Source organism: Cydia pomonella, chromosome 3 (assembly GCF_033807575.1).
Source record: "Cydia pomonella isolate Wapato2018A chromosome 3, ilCydPomo1, whole genome shotgun sequence".
NCBI lineage: Eukaryota > Metazoa > Arthropoda > Insecta > Lepidoptera > Tortricidae > Cydia > Cydia pomonella.
This window is the reverse complement of record NC_084705.1, coordinates 28,798,912-28,815,013: the sequence shown is the minus strand read 5'-3', so window position 1 is coordinate 28,815,013 and position 16,102 is coordinate 28,798,912. Positions and strand designations below refer to the sequence as shown.

Here is a 16,102-nt window from a genome sequence, read left to right as displayed (position 1 = left end):
AATTCACTCGTGGACACTTTATGAAGCTTTGTGCTTAATTGTTAATGCCAATTTTCGTTTAAATGAAACACATCAACGGTATTTTGTGCATAAATTCTGAGACTTCATTTTGGAAGCCGCTTGCCCTAGCGCTCGGGGTAGCTTAAAAACACATTTATCACAAAGAGCTACATACCTACTTAGGTGGATATTATACCAAACACAAAGCCTGGAACATTTTATTTCCTTAAATTAAATATTTCTTTATAGCGTACTCACTTCTCAAAATAACGGATAGGGAAAGCGACTATTAATAACGAATAGGGACAAGTGATATTATAGGGCTGTCAAAATAACGGATAGAGGGAAGTGATCTTATAGGGCTGTCAAAATAACGGATAGGGAAAAGTGATCTTATAGGGCTGTCAAAATAACGGATAGAGGCAAGTGATCTTATAGGGCTGCCAAAATAACGAATAGGAACAAGTGATCTTATAGGGCTGTCAAAATAACGGATAGGGACAAGTGATCTTATAGGGCTGTCAAAATAACGGATAGGGAAAAGTGATCTTATAGGGCTGTCAAAATAACGGATAGGGACAAGTGATCTTATAGGGTTGTCAAAATAACGGATACGGACAAGCGATTATCAACGGTTTGTTAGATTTGACAAACCTTTCGTCAGTTGTGCCATATCCATTTTTGAGCAAGTTGTTTTTAATTATTCCTAAAATAACATAAAATATGCTATAATTGACACAAACTTGTTATAAAAACTTTATTTTTCAAGCGTACATAGGCTACGGATACGGAGACAGCTTACCGGTCCGTATGCTTGTTTGCCACCGACGTAGTATAAAAAAAGACTTGTGGATAGAAGTTTGTGGGGTTTGAGGAGTCTAGTTCGCTGGCCGCAATGTTTATTCCAGGTTATAAAAACATACGGGTCAACTGAGAACCTTTTTTTGAAGGCGGTTAAAAGTCAAATCCATTTAGCCATTTATTGCGTGGTTGTTGGTTGAGAAAAAACATCCAAATATCCAAACATTCAATTTCAACACTCATTATGTATTAATAGAATGTCGGCACCCCAGAATCACAGTCTAATTAAGATTTCAGAGAACCACAATTACACAAATTGACCTACTCTCAAACTCGGAGGGTTTATGTACCTTATGTAGGCCACTAGGCCAGTCATGGTTAATTATGATGGTTCACTATTAAGCCACAACATCCCATTTACTTTGGGCTTTTAAATTAACTTATTTAAGTAATTAAGGACACTTCTCAACTCAAATTGGCACAACGATAAACTTCGTAACAATGTCAGAGGGTATCATGTTTATATTAATGTAGTCGTATTAAATAAATATTCCAACGTGTAACTTTGAGCGAAGACGTCGCTTTACTTAAGGCAGTGGCTTCATTACTGGCGAGTAGCGATTAGAGGTCTCTTATAAAGCTTTTACTTTCGTAAATTTTTGCAAAACCCGTGACATCGATGTGTAAGTTAGTTACATTTAAAAATACTACATAGGAAAATATTACGCTAGTCGATGTCTAGCGCAATTATCTGGCCTGGCAGTGACATATATCCATTTACAATTTTACATCCTAAATCCTAAAAACTCTTCTTCTCGGTCTTATGTCAGGTAAATTTGCTTAAGATCTCCGACAAATTATAAATTAAGAAAATAAATAATAAGACTTCGATGTACGAAAAATAAATTCTCGAATGAAAAAGTAAACTAGGCTAACCTACGTGTGTTTCAAAATGCGGAATTAGGAACTAAATCACCTTGTATAAATTTAATTTCAAAATTACGATCAAAGCAAATGAACGTCTATTTCAAAAGTTTCAATTCCTGTCTGCGAATAGTCAGATAAGCGTCAGTCATGATCATTTTTAAAAAGTCAAAAATATACTATGAGCTTCGTCTATAATATTTATGTCGGCGACCAATCGTAAGATTAGGCATTATTGTAATCTTCCTGTGTAATGTTTTGAGGGTTGTCACATTTCCTATACTAATGTAGATAGGATAGGTTGCTTCAGATGCCCGAAGGGCAAACTGTCCAGAAATAGGAGGTGCTCAATCAACTCAGAGAACAACAAGATCTGCCTGATCTTATGATCGGCCGCCGACATATATATTGCTTCGCTGTATGACCTATGATGACGATAAATCGCTCCCGCCCGTTCTGCAGCCCCAAGCTTAACCTAAATAAATGTGCCTCGTAGCTCCGAGCCCGAGCCGTGCATTTATTCTACAGGTAATTATAAAACAAGGAATTTCCTCTTTTAATTTACACCCAGAGAATTCTCACATCCGTCTTGTGAAGCTCTTTATCCTTGTCATAAGTCGTTAAATTTGGCTTTAGCTTTTGTTTTGACGGTTGCTTAAGATTTCTTATTAGAATCTCTTCATGCATGGCTTTCAAATTATTTCCAAATAAGATTAACGCTTGGTAATTGCCTTTGAAGGGAACTTCAGTGCGCTTTAAATGTGATTTAGAAATGTATTTTTAATCCCTTGTTCCTAAAACGTAGCTTGCTTATAAACCTTTGTTTAATTTTGTCTCTTTCTAACAAATGAAAATGTCAAAATGACGGATAAGGACAAACGATTGGAGTTATCTAACTCTAATCTCAAGAGCATCAAGTCTTGATCTCAAGATAGAGTTAGACTACGAGAAGTTGGCAGTGATTTTGACAGCCTACACAGTTCAGGTGTTATTTTAAACGTCAATCTTCTATGAAATGTATAAGGTCATCCAAATTAATAGACAGCGCACTTTACTCCATCAATAACGCCTAGGTTCTTAGCTACTCTAGCGCTACTCTGGAGAGATTTGGAACTATTATTTATAGCTGACAGTTGGACACTTTTGCAACAGTTCTGCCTATGGAGGTTCTATTCCTTGCCTCTACCTTCCATAATCGAATCTTTAGCAAATGTTTGACGTACTCGAGCCGAGAATCGGAAAAGCCATATTGAAAATATACTCGGAAATCAATGCAAAACAAAAGAAAATTACAAATATCATATATACAACATTTCACACAAAAAACGTTCCTTAATGCCATTTATTTTTCTTATTACGACAATAACAAATGTACTTCCCCATAAATAAATAACCCCCATAATAAAATTACAAACAACACATTTGCGCCTTGTGCACATACCCGAGTTGGCCGTACAAGTATGTGCAATAGCTTGCGTGTGTTGAAGTCGAGTTTTTATTTTACCCATTTTAGAAGACCCCTAAAGTTTAAATTTGATTTTGAAATGATAAAACTGCCTCCTTGCCTAGTCTGTAATGACCCTACCTACGAAGCAGGAGACGGGAGTACAAATCCTAGGAATTTGTCCCTGGGTTATGGATAGATGTATTTAGCTATATCTATCTATTAGGTACACAAGCCAAGCTAACCCACAACTCAAGCCACATTGAGCATACTGTGGAGCTAGGCCAAATTGTTGGCCAAGGCCAAGTTATATTTATTTATATCAAAACCTCATCTACACAACGCCACAACGTAAACACCGGCATAGCCTAAGAGTAAATGGCGGGACGACCTGGACGCATTTCTCAGCAACTGGACGGATGCTGCAGTTAATAGGGAAGATTGGAAGTCTAGGAGGGGCCCAGCAGTGGGATACTTTATAGGCTCTTAAAAAACCTCATCTAACCTAAACGTTTAATACCCCTAACGGTGACATTCAGATGGCAACTGCAGCATTACTGTTGCAATATTGCTGCTGCGGCGTTGACGCGAGCGATGTCACTATTGAATGTTCCAATTGCGACAGTAATTCCATATTGACATTAACGAACATTTTTAACCGACTTCAAAATTCCAAAAGGTATAATGTTTCATACTATGTTGTATATACATACAACATAGATACGCGTCATTGGTCTTAATTCAGTCAGAACTCCGTCGAATCTCAAGTGTCTCGACCGATTTGGAAAATATTGTTTTTAACAAAAACAATTTTAACAAAAATGGGACCAATCTGTGAAAGATTGGTCCCATTTTTGTTAAAATTCAGTTCTGATGATGGAATCTATGAGGAATCGAGGGAAATCTTGTAGACATACATAATATTTAGTGATGTTCGTATTTTCATCAATAAATCAAGCATTTATTTACAATTAAATTTAAATTAAAAAGTGACATTTGGTGAAATGGAAATGCTGCTAAAGATCAGAACGGAACACCTCAAAACGATACGTATTTCACGTTTGACAATATGACTTTTATGATAAATTTGTTCAGAAAAGTAGGTTTTTAAGCAAAAAATTTGTCAAGAAGGTGAGTTCTGATTGACAGAGGAATTGAGGGAGCCGTTTTGTGAAGTCCGTTTTTCTCCATTGAAGGTTACTTATCATGGAAATTAAAATAATTATGTCAGTCGCCCAGTTGCAACAGTGATGCTGATGCTGTCCTCATCCGAATTTCACCTTAAGTTTAGAGTCACATTTATGATGAGCGAGATGTAATTAGACTACTAAGAGCAATGTTGGTCATCGACTCCGTTCTGCTACTATCGGGTGTCGTGGGATGTTAACACGCCTACTGCTCATCGTGTTTAAAGTGTCTCTGTGGCCACGTAATGCACCCTGACACCGACCGCCATATATGTAGACGTTGGTGTCAGCGTCAAAGGTACACTCTCGGAAAGTGCATTTCGTGGCCCTCAGGTAATTTTAGCTGGACCAACGCGGTCGGCTACCGTACCGTACCGTACTTGAGCATCCCCTGCGATGTTCCCCTGGCCGGCTCGGAGGTTGGTTCTAATTTAACAACTTGTTATAATTTTGAACTGACTTTGATACGAGCTTGATCATCTTGGTGATTGGCCGACATCCTTCACTTCATTTTGCATGCACCAATCAGCATGGGCGATCTTCAAGGTCGTCGAAATAAGATTAAAATCGTAATAAGTTGTTAAGTCTGAATCAGGTTCCCGGTCGTTGTTAAATTGTACCTACATGAGAGATTACATTCGTCATCAAATATATCTGAGCGGCCGAGGTGTTCACAAATATCTGAACATGCCTCTATTGTCTAGGCGTCAAAGTGCACGTTCCGATATATATGAGCACATTGGCCGTTCCGATATATCTGATGGCGACTGTACCTACCTAACACTGGTTCGTACCCTATCCTCCGACTCGCTCGTGCTCAAATAGCATTTAGAAAAACCGGTCGTAAAATACGTGTTTTCCTTTGATTTCTCCATTATTTATACTGTCCCGGTAGTGTATAAAGATTTATGGTCGTTTATGAATTTTCTGATTTATTACGACCGGGCTACGCAAATTTAGACGTGGATCGTAACGTATGACCCTGTTGCGGGGATTTGCGATGTGTGAAAGGATTGGTTTTGATGATATACTGGATCGAGTAAAAAGTAGTTTTATGACTTCTATGAGTGATTTGAAAGACATTTTTGTTCCCCAATTGTCCGTAACATTATGTGGTTAAAACGGACACCAAAGGTATAGCTCAAGGTACTAGTTTAGACCAAGATTACATAAATTATATCAGTATTTGTGTACATAAAAACTATATACTTAGAATACTGACACTGTAAGAAAAAATGAAATTACTTCCTAGAAAACATTTCAATTTGTGTTTTGTACAAGTAGACATAAACGAAATAAACAATTGAAATATTTTCGTAGAAAGTTATTTAATTTGTTCTTAGAGTATTAGTGCCATCTGTCTTCGCTAGCCCAGAATCACCAGAGTTGATTCAGTTAGGAGATCGGGCCATACTGTTATACCTTAGCGATGGCCAGGGGTCGCCACAAGACTTCGGAAATTGTCATACTTGAAATTTTGACCCATGCCACCGAGCCCAGGTGGCAGAGAGGTTCAGGCATCAGTCGCGTATACGGAGGACGCTGGTTCAATTCCAGCCCTAAGCAATGGAAGCCTTGGTAATTTTTTCCTTTGTATATGACATTTATTTCGTTTGCTGCCACTGTTTGGACGGTATTGTACGGCTATTTCAAATGATTCATCTAATTTTAATGGATCACTCCAGTCATTTCCTACTAGCAATTTAAAAGCACTTAAAAACAGAGGTTGTTCAAACATTACTTAACGAAACTCAAATTGGCTTCATAGCAATTTAGTTACCCATTGATTGTACTGGAGAGAGCTCGAAAAAAAGCTTTTATCAAAGTTTCACATTTAATTCCTCTATCGGGCGGAATCGGCGAGTCTCAATCACGGCGGGTAGCGCAGGGTCGGAGAATGTGTCAGGATTACTTCCAAACGTGATCTAGTTAAGGACCCTACTGTACGTGGAAGTAGCTAGTGTTCAAAATGATCTTGGCACCACTGTGTCATTAGGAGGATAGTGGACTATCGCTTCTCCGTACAAATGTCCTCCTCCTCATTTTCCTTCTTGGACATTCACATTATGGAAAATACAAGGTGACCTTAGCCATTAGACAAACCCTGAAATCCCACGTAGGGTTAGTATCTCAGGAATGCTCTGACGTTAATATTTTTTTAATTAAGACAAAAGATAAAAAAATATTTTTTCGAACAAAAGTTATTTGCTTTAATCGACAACAAAAAGAAACATACTGTGTTAATCTTTGGCAGTGTTTTTGACAATTTGGTCGAAATATTTGATAATGATGACTATTTTCAATAATCAGAAGCTTATTAGTGTCATAAATAAAAAAGATAATCAAAAAGGTCGAAGAAGGTTCCATACTATTCTTTGAGGATATTACCTTAGGAGCTACTAACACATACAGGCTGCTCCAAATTAAAAAATGGTAATTTGTTAATTTCTTCGAAACCGCTACACCGGTTGTTATGATACTTTGTACACTGGTTCTAAATACCCTAATGCATATGTACATTTCGGCTTTGTCCAATGGCTAGGGACACACTGTATATTGTTAAACAATATTTTGATTTTGACGACCGGTCTGGCCTAGTGGGTAGTGACCCTGCCTGTAGGGGACGTGGTGAAATGATATGCAGTTTTTAAGTAACAAAACGTAAGGGTGTTTGGACAGCGAGAAGCATGTACCTTAGCGCGTGATTCTATACATCGACTGACCGCTGAGAGCCAATGACAAATCTCCGATTGTCCCCCTCCTCTCCCGCTCCCCTCGGTCGCCCTGAACCGGCACATTCCACTCAGACTTCCAGGCACCCACTTTTTAATAAAAAATATAAAATAAATTACAAAAGAAAATCGCGTCGCTTACATACCCCACCCCAGTGCTGCATCAGCACTTACTCAACTTCAGTAGGTACATATGCGACGCGTGCAGCTGATCGACGTAGTGTTCCGGATTTGGTTTTTATCTGCACCACTCTTATGCGGCCGTCTCTTCCCGGAATCACTTCCTGTATCCTTCCTTTAGGCCAAACGTTACGGGGTGACGCAGGATCCACAACCAATACCAGATCTCCCACTTGTAAGGGTCGTTGGTCTTGGTGCCACTTCTGGCGAGGGATCATCTGTGGCAGTACTTCTCGTACCCACCGCTTCCAAAATAGGTCTGCAAGTCGTTGAGAGGTTCGCCATTGTTTACGAAGGTACATGTCGGAGTGATCAAATAAACCGAGAGTCGGTAAGTTGGAAGAACTACCAAGTAAAAAATGATTTGGCGTGAGGGCTTCATCACTTTTCGGTTCAACTGTGACGTGTGTAAGCGGGCGACTGTTTACCATCTGTTCGACCTCTGCCATGAACGTGCTCAAAACTTCATCTCGCGGAGCCTGTTCTTTTAATACCACCTTGAGTGATGCCTTTATTGATCGAATAAGTCGCTCCCACGCGCCAGCCCAGTGGGGGCTAACTGGTGGCAAAAAATTCCAAGTGGTGCCATATTTCAAGGCCAAATCTTTTAATGCGGTGTGATTTAATTCACTAATAGACTTCTTAAGTTCATTATCAGCCCCTCTCAAGTTTGTGCCATTATCCGAGAAAATTTGCTGAGGCCAACCACGACGCGCCGCCATCCTTCGCAGAGCCATTATTAGTGCGTCAGCTGTGAGCCTCGTGACTATTTCTATGTGAACAGCTCGCATGGTAAGACACGTAAATAAAACTCCATACCGCTTTTCTCGACGTCTCAATACTGTTGCTTCCATTGGTCCGTACAAATCAATGCCACAGAACGTAAACGGGCGCTGATGGTGGGCCATGCGAGCAGGAGGTAAGTCACCCATTCTAGGTGGTTGCGGTTGCGCTTTTTTTATTCTACAGAACATGCACTTACTGCTTACATGTTTCACAGTTGGACGAATTCGAATAACCCAGTATTTCTGTTTCAGGTTGTTTACCACTGCTTCTTGATTTCCATGTGCGGCCGTCACGTGATAATGTTTTACAATAAGCTTAGTAACGTAATTACTTCCATCGAGGATCACGGGTTGTTTTGTCTCCGGTAGTACCTCCTGGGCCGCCCCAATTCGTCCGTCGACGCGCAGAATACCGTGTTCATCGAGAAATGGGGTCAAGGTAAGTAATCTGCTTTTCCGGTCTAAATTTCTTTTATTTTTCAGGTTATCCAGGTCTTCAGGAAAGGACTGCGCTTGAGAATATTTGATTAGCAAGCGCTCCGCCTTTTCCTTCAGGTCTCCATTAATCTCGCAAGTAAGTTTTTTAGATTTATTTATAAATATAAGTATAGCGCAGGTAGCTCCAAGTAATCTTAACCACGATGAAAACCTTTCAGGTTCAGGAACAGCTGGTAAGTTTTCAGGAGATACATTTACAATCATTGTATACTCTAAATCCAAAGGGTTAGGCTTCGTCAGCTGTTTATTTGAAGGCCAAGTTTCCTCATTGCCATACAAAAAGTCGGGACCGTGAAACCATTCATTTTCCAGCATTCTGAGTTCACAGGTGTCTCGTGTAGCAATATCAGCTACGTTCATTTTCGTAGGTACGTATCTCCATTGAGCAGATTGAGTTAATTCATCTAATTCCCCGAGCCGATGCGCCACGAACGCTTTATAGGTACGTGCATCGTTATATATCCAGTGAAGCACACAGGTCGAATCAGTCCAGTAATAAATTTTCTCCGTGCTCATTTTGTGTTCCTTGATTATACTATGTGCTAGTCTCGCTGCTAGACATGCACTTTCTAATTCTAATTTTGGAATACTTCTATGTTTAGTAGGTGAAATTCGGCATTTACTCGAAATAAATGCTAATTGCCACCGGTTATTGTTATCTAACCAGCGCCAGTACGCTACGGCGCATAAGGCTTGCGATGACGCGTCACACAACAAATGAAGTTGTAGGTTTGTATACATAGCCGGCCGGCGGCCTGCACTATCCGGTGCATTCGGTGCATCGTCTGTCTCACTCGCACGCGTGGCGGCTTGATAGTATCGGGGCAGGCGCACTGAACTTACCCGTTTCAATAGCTCGAGGAATTCGATCCATTTTTTAAATAATTCTTCCGGAATCATGTCGTCCCAAAGTAATCCTTGTGCCCATGTATCACGGATTATTATTTTTCCTCTTATTGTTATCGGTGATAGGAACCCATACACATCGAATATCGACATAACAACTCTCAGCATTTCTCGCTTTGTAGGTATCTTCTCTCCAGATATGATTGCCTCCGGTATGCGTTTGAAAGAGACATCAAAACCAAGTAAGTCCTCCTTTGGAAACCAAACTAATCCGAGCGTACGTTCGCCATTATCTTGTTGATCGATTTTGAACCTTATGGCCGTTGAACCTAAGTTCTCTTTTGGTAAACTGTTTATTAATGTTTCACTGTTGCTCGTCCAGTTACGAATGTTAAAACCGCCTTGTTTATGTATATACGCCACTTCTTGTACCACTTTTATTGCAGTTTCTTCGTCCTCAAAACTATCAATGTAATCATCTACATAATGTTGTTTACATATTGCAGATACGGCGGCCGGCATCGATGACTCATAGCGCACGGCGTTCTTGTTTTTTATGAACTGCGAAATAAATGGTGCACAATTTGCTCCAAATATTAAACATGTCATCTTATACGTTTTTATAGGGTCGTCAGGAGCAGCGGAGCCTTCAGACGTGTTTCTCCACAAGAAACGAAATGCATCTTGATCTTCAGGGATGATTTTCACTCTTAGGAACATATCTTGGATATCTCCAGTTATTCCGATTTTATTTTCGCGAAATCGAAGCATTATTCCATATAACGATACGAGCAGATCAGGTCCTTTATACAGGTAATCATTTAAACAAACGCCATTATTTTTGGATGCGCAATCGAATACGAGCCTTAATTTTTGTTTGTTAGGGTTGTCAACCCCGAAATGCGGCAGAAACCATGTTTTTGGCGTGAGCTTCGGGTTGCTGACCTCCATTGCGTAATCGTTATCGAACAGGTGATTTATTCTTTCAGTGTACCTTGATGCATAGCCAACATCCCGTTTCATTTTTCTTTCCACTCCCTTAAGTCTAGAAAGTGCATTACCATAGGATTCAGTCATGTTGCAATTAAGATCTTTCCATGGAAGCCCAACGTGCCACCTGCCTTCTAACAATCTAGCCGTTTGTTCCAATCGCTCCTGTGCGCGCAGGTCCTCGGAGTTCTGGCGTGGATTACATGAAACGCCCATGGATTCAATGGTAAAAGAGCGGCGTACTTCTTCGTGTATTTCTCGTAGTGCACGCTCATTTTGGTCCTGCAGGTCCTCAGTTATAAATAAGGTTGAATCTAGCCGCTGGCCCTTGTCGCGCGGTGCTGTGATACGGCCGTGAACACACCAGCCTAAGACAGTCTGAGTTATGTAAGATCCTTCGGACTTGCCCTTTATTATTTGCAGTGGCATCATAAGATGATAGTGATCCTGCCCTATTAACAGCTGAGGCTTCTCATAACGAGTGTTACATAATTGATTTTTAATTTCAACCTTAAGGTCATAATGCGTAAGGTTCACTTTAGATGCATTTTGCGAAGGCAAGTTTAAGTCTGTAACACTGCGAGCACGTAGCGTAAACATCTGTCCATCTTTGTTCGACACATCAAAGTCCACTACCTCACTTTCGCACTTAAGTTCGGTGTTACTCCATGCCCCACTAACGCACATTTTTTGTTTGGTACCATGCAATCCGGCGCGGGCGGCGAGGTCGGCGCTTATCAGTGATACCGTCGAGCAATTGTCCAATAATGCAGTGGCACTAATTATACCGTTAGGTCCGTGTATGTAAATAGGTACAGCTTGTAACAAAACTTTGCAGCTTGTCGAGTTTATGTTTGTAACAGTCTCAGATCGCGTTTCACTCACATCAGTGTCTATTATTTCCGTAATATTCACACTAGATTGAAGATTTGAATTATTAGCGTGCGAAATGTAATGTAACAAGCGGTGATGGGATTGTCCACAGTTTTCCTTATCGCAACAGGGCGCAGGACAGGTTTCTTTGTTATGGCGCGACACTAAACATTTATAGCATAATCCATGACGTTTCACATAGGCCCACCTGTCTTTGCGAAGCGATTTTTTAAACATTTTACAGTCTGTTATGTCGTGTTTAGAGGTACGACAAAATTTACACTTATCGTCACTTAGTTCATTCTGCACTAGCACGGTTTGAGAGCGGTAACAATCACTTTGTTTACGTTTACTATCACTGTAAGTGTTCGCGAGGATTACAGCTGTTTTTGATATTTTGAGAGCTTCGTCATTTAAAAATTCCGACAGAATGACGAGCCGGGGTTTCTTGCCGTCGTTGATAAGCGGGTAGCTATAGTCGACCCATTTCGATATTAACACAGTTGGCAATTTTGACAGAATTACAGATATGATTTTCATCCCCCTTAGGTACTCATCATGACCAATAGCTGTTACTGCTGCAACGTAATTCTTAACCTTCACGGAGAAAGACACTATGTCCTTATGATATTCTTGAGACATCACCGGCAGTTTGTTGATGCTTTGTACAATTTTTGAAATAATAATATCGGGATTCCCAAACTGTAACTCTAGAGTGGACATCACTAGATCTGGCGCAGTAGCTCCAATTAACAGAGAAGTTACTGCTTCTTTAGCTGGTCCCTGAAGGCATTTTCGTAGCCTCCATAGGTTTTCTTTGTCGTTGAAATTGCACACTTCAGTTGATTCGTCATACGCCTGCTTGAATTGGAGCCACTCCATTGGGTCACCGGAAAAAGAGGGTAAATCTCGCGGCGTGCAGAGGCGGCTCAACATTCGAGCGTTAGGTCCATTCGTAGAGGAGACTGCGGCTATGTCTTTGAGTGCCGTTGCCAGTAGGTGAACTGTATCTTCGGTGCCGTCGCGCGCTGGTGCAGCCGGCGCGGGCGGCGGGTACAGCTTGTCCAATGTGTTTTCCGTTGGTGGCACAGGCTGCTCTTTCAGTTCCAGTTGACTGCGTTCTAACCATTTCTCCACTTCTTTGTTTGTGTGAATTTCACTAGCTTCCGATTGTGAACTGTATTCTTCTTCTTCTTCTTCATCCAATTGTGCTAGGTCCGCCGCTAGCTTTTTGTCGATTAATTCCATTTGTATACGCGCTTTTGCTTCTGCCGCTTCTAATTCTAGCAACTTCTTTCTGGCCACGACTGAAGAACGCGCAGAACCTGATGCTTTTGACTTTCGAGTAGATTTTATAGATTTCGATTTAGGAATTTCCTCCATTCTGCACTTTTCACTTGCACTACCCACATCTACAGTAATTGTTTTATCGAGTAGCTCCTTTTTCTTATCTATCGATTTTATTTTTGCAGGTTCGTCGTTTTGAGTCGCTTGGCAAACTGGTTTCTGCTTCTGCGTAGGTATTTCCTTTTCGGCCTTAAGCTCCTTTTGCTTTTCTTCTTGTTTCTTAACACTGCTCCGTGTGTTCATTTTTCGTATCGGAGTCCGGTACATTCAGAGTTCAGGATCCGGTTCGAAGGACCAGCGTGTAGGGGACGTGGTGAAATGATATGCAGTTTTTAAGTAACAAAACGTAAGGGTGTTTGGACAGCGAGAAGCATGTACCTTAGCGCGTGATTCTATACATCGACTGACCGCTGAGAGCCAATGACAAATCTCCGATTGTCCCCCTCCTCTCCCGCTCCCCTCGGTCGCCCTGAACCGGCACATTCCACTCAGACTTCCAGGCACCCACTTTTTAATAAAAAATATAAAATAAATTACAAAAGAAAATCGCGTCGCTTACACTGCCTATGAAGCTGATGGTCCCGGGTTCAAATCCTGGTAAGGGCATTTATTCAAACAAACAAAGGACAGTTCATTCCACAGTTTAGCTGTGCGAGGCAGAAAGTTTCTGGAGAAACGCACAGTTCAGGAATGCCAGCCATCTAAGAGACGAAGATGGAAATGTTATCGCCTAGTGCGATGTATGGCGGAAAGAAGCGACAGGGATTAATCCGAACAATTCCTCAGAGCACTTTTCGTTATGCATGCGTTTGAAAAAACATCAAATTGTATTTTAATATAGATATGTATATAAAATTGTGTGTAAATATTTTCCATAATGTCAATATCCTGACTGGTAGAGAATGCCTCTTGCCATTAAGTCCGCCTTTTGTACGATAAGTATTCTTTTGTGCAATAAAATTTAAATAAATATCCAGAGGAAAATGGGCACTAAGTTCGTATGAAGAAGCGGTCCTCCACTATCCTCTTAAAAGCTGTATTGCTTTTGACATACTCCGCACATTCCCACTCCCGCTGAAACACGCGCAGCGGTAAATTCTATTGTATATTTATGGTCTACGCTACCTTTTATGCCCAATTGATCATGTACGTGGACTCACAGGGCAATTCGAATGTTCACGGACATCAGAATAATATCTAAATGATGTCATTTAGTTTGCACGGTGCACGTTCGAATTGGCCTGACTTAATGGATACGCAAGCAATGTTGAAACCTGCATTTTTAATTTGTAGGTATCTAAAATTTCTGCAAATGAACGCATTCTTCAATATTTTATTATATTTACTTGTGAAAAGGCAATCAACAACAGCATTTTCTATGTGGTTAGTGGACCGAAATTAACATTGTATCTTCATTTAACACGTATCAGCAAATGTCACCTTTCATGTTTCTTTCGATACCAAATTGAGACATCGTTCTTGTCATCTTGAATTTGTTCACTTCTAAAACAGAAAAATTAAAAAACGTTAACTTTTTGGACGGTGAGAACGCCTAAGGGCGTCCGCTAGTTGCCACGGTTGCCCGGAGCGGGTGAGCGGGTTAACGAAAATTAGTATGAGCAACGCTAACTAGCGCGGACGCGTGCATCGGATTTCACCTACAATGGCACCCGCATGCGTGCACCCACGAAGTGCACCCGCGCCAGCTAGCGGACGCCCTAAAGTAGTCGTAAGTCACGTCCAGTCGTGCTCACAGTGCCAAGAACGCAATATTGGCACGGCATACGCTTTCATTAAATTTATTCTTCATGTTTTTAAGGTTTAACTATAACAACGTTAAAAGGTACTACTGTAGCTTTTTTATTTGTTTTGCTCAACTTGGAGTGCCAGATATTAGCTCGGTTACGATTGGTTATCATCATTTTGAATATGATATGTTCAAATATATTTAAATGTGTCTGATTCCAAGTCACCGTAATGCTGTCACTTAACAAAAATAATTATTGCCAAATCCAGAGATTTAGTTGTTCAGTCAAGATAAAAAGTAGCAGATCAAACTATGCTTTAAAACGATCTACCATATTCTAACAGCTTAGAGCTGTTGCATCTCTATTTGTAAAAATAGTCCAGGGTGTCAGATACATTTAGGGCGTCCTAGCTGCCGCGGGTGTAAAGAGCGCGCGCACGTACGCGGGTGCCATTGTAGGTAAAATCCACCTCACGAGTCCGCGCCAGTTAGCGGTGCTCGTACTATTTTTCGTAAACCCGGTCACCCGCTTCGTGCAACCGTGCCAGATAGCGGACGCCCTTAGAGCGTTTTTCATCCGCTACTATTAATGCTGACTGTTTAACGGATCACACAATCACTTTCGGTATGTACTTTTTTAAACTAGCCTATTCTTGTGTCTCAATACCGGGCAAAGGCGTCTCCTCTTGTTTTCCCCTACTTCCGATTTAGTGCCTCTCTGACCAGTTGTTGAGGAAGGTGACTAGGTCGGCCTGCCATCTCACCATCCGCGCCTTTCTGCTGGCATCCACTTGGTAGCTCTAGCTACACTAGCTCACCTGTCTGGATGCATGCGCCAGACGTGATCGGCCGAGACGTGATGCAGGTATAATTTATTACTAGCGACTCGCCCCAGCTTTGCACGGGTTATACAAAAACCTTAACAAAATATACTCCTAAACCTTCTTCAATAATTATTCTACTGATAGGTGAAAACCACATGAAAATCTATTCCGTGGTTTGTAAGTTTATCGCGAACATACAGACAGACTAGGCCGGGACTTTGTTTTATAATATGTAACGATATTTTATCACGTTTATACGTACCTCATGTTTGAAACGTCTGTATAAATAAAATATTACTGTAACCACTATAATCGCAATAACAATATACGTTGTGTACGGCACGCCATTGAATATTGAGTTGGTCATTCAAAACATAAAATGCTCGTCCAAAATAACTCTTTAAAAAGCAACGATACAAAGTAATTTATTTTCATTTCACACTAAAAATATGATGTTGCAGTGACGTAATGTCACTTCGTTATTTTTTTCCACAACAAGGGACATTTTCAAACAGCCACGCTTGATATTTGAGTGTCTAAATTTTTTTTCAGAATTCTGTCAAGTTTGTTACACAGTGTGTATTTTTAATATAACCACAAATTTAAACTCGACGTAGGTTTTAATGCTATAAAACAATTCTGAAAGACTTTTTTAATTTAGTCTTAACAACCAAAGCCTTTTTAATGTAAGATTTTTTTTCGAGCGACAATGTATTTCGTACGTTATGGTCACTTGTGACGTCGCGTCATTAAATGCGACGTTTTGAGTTAAAACAAAGTAGTGATACTATTGAAGGTGGGAAGGTAGAAGTAAGGAATAGAATCTCCATGTACCAAAAAGTGTCTGTCAAAAAACCTTAAATAGGTAGCGCTACAATACCTAGAATACTTGAAAGAAAAATTCAAATCATAGACAGCGCACGT

The 16,102-nt window shown here is 40.5% G+C and overlaps 1 long non-coding RNA gene across 1 annotated transcript; it reads right to left on the bottom strand.

Moving 5' to 3' along the window:
• Window positions 1-13,926: 13,926 nt before the first annotated feature.
• Window positions 13,927-15,850, bottom strand: LOC133516706 (uncharacterized). The gene is made up of 2 exons (XR_009799262.1): window positions 15,441-15,850; window positions 13,927-14,110 (listed from the first exon to the last, which is right to left on the bottom strand). It is a non-coding gene; the product is annotated as an uncharacterized LOC133516706 (long non-coding RNA).
• Window positions 15,851-16,102: the final 252 nt, after the last annotated feature.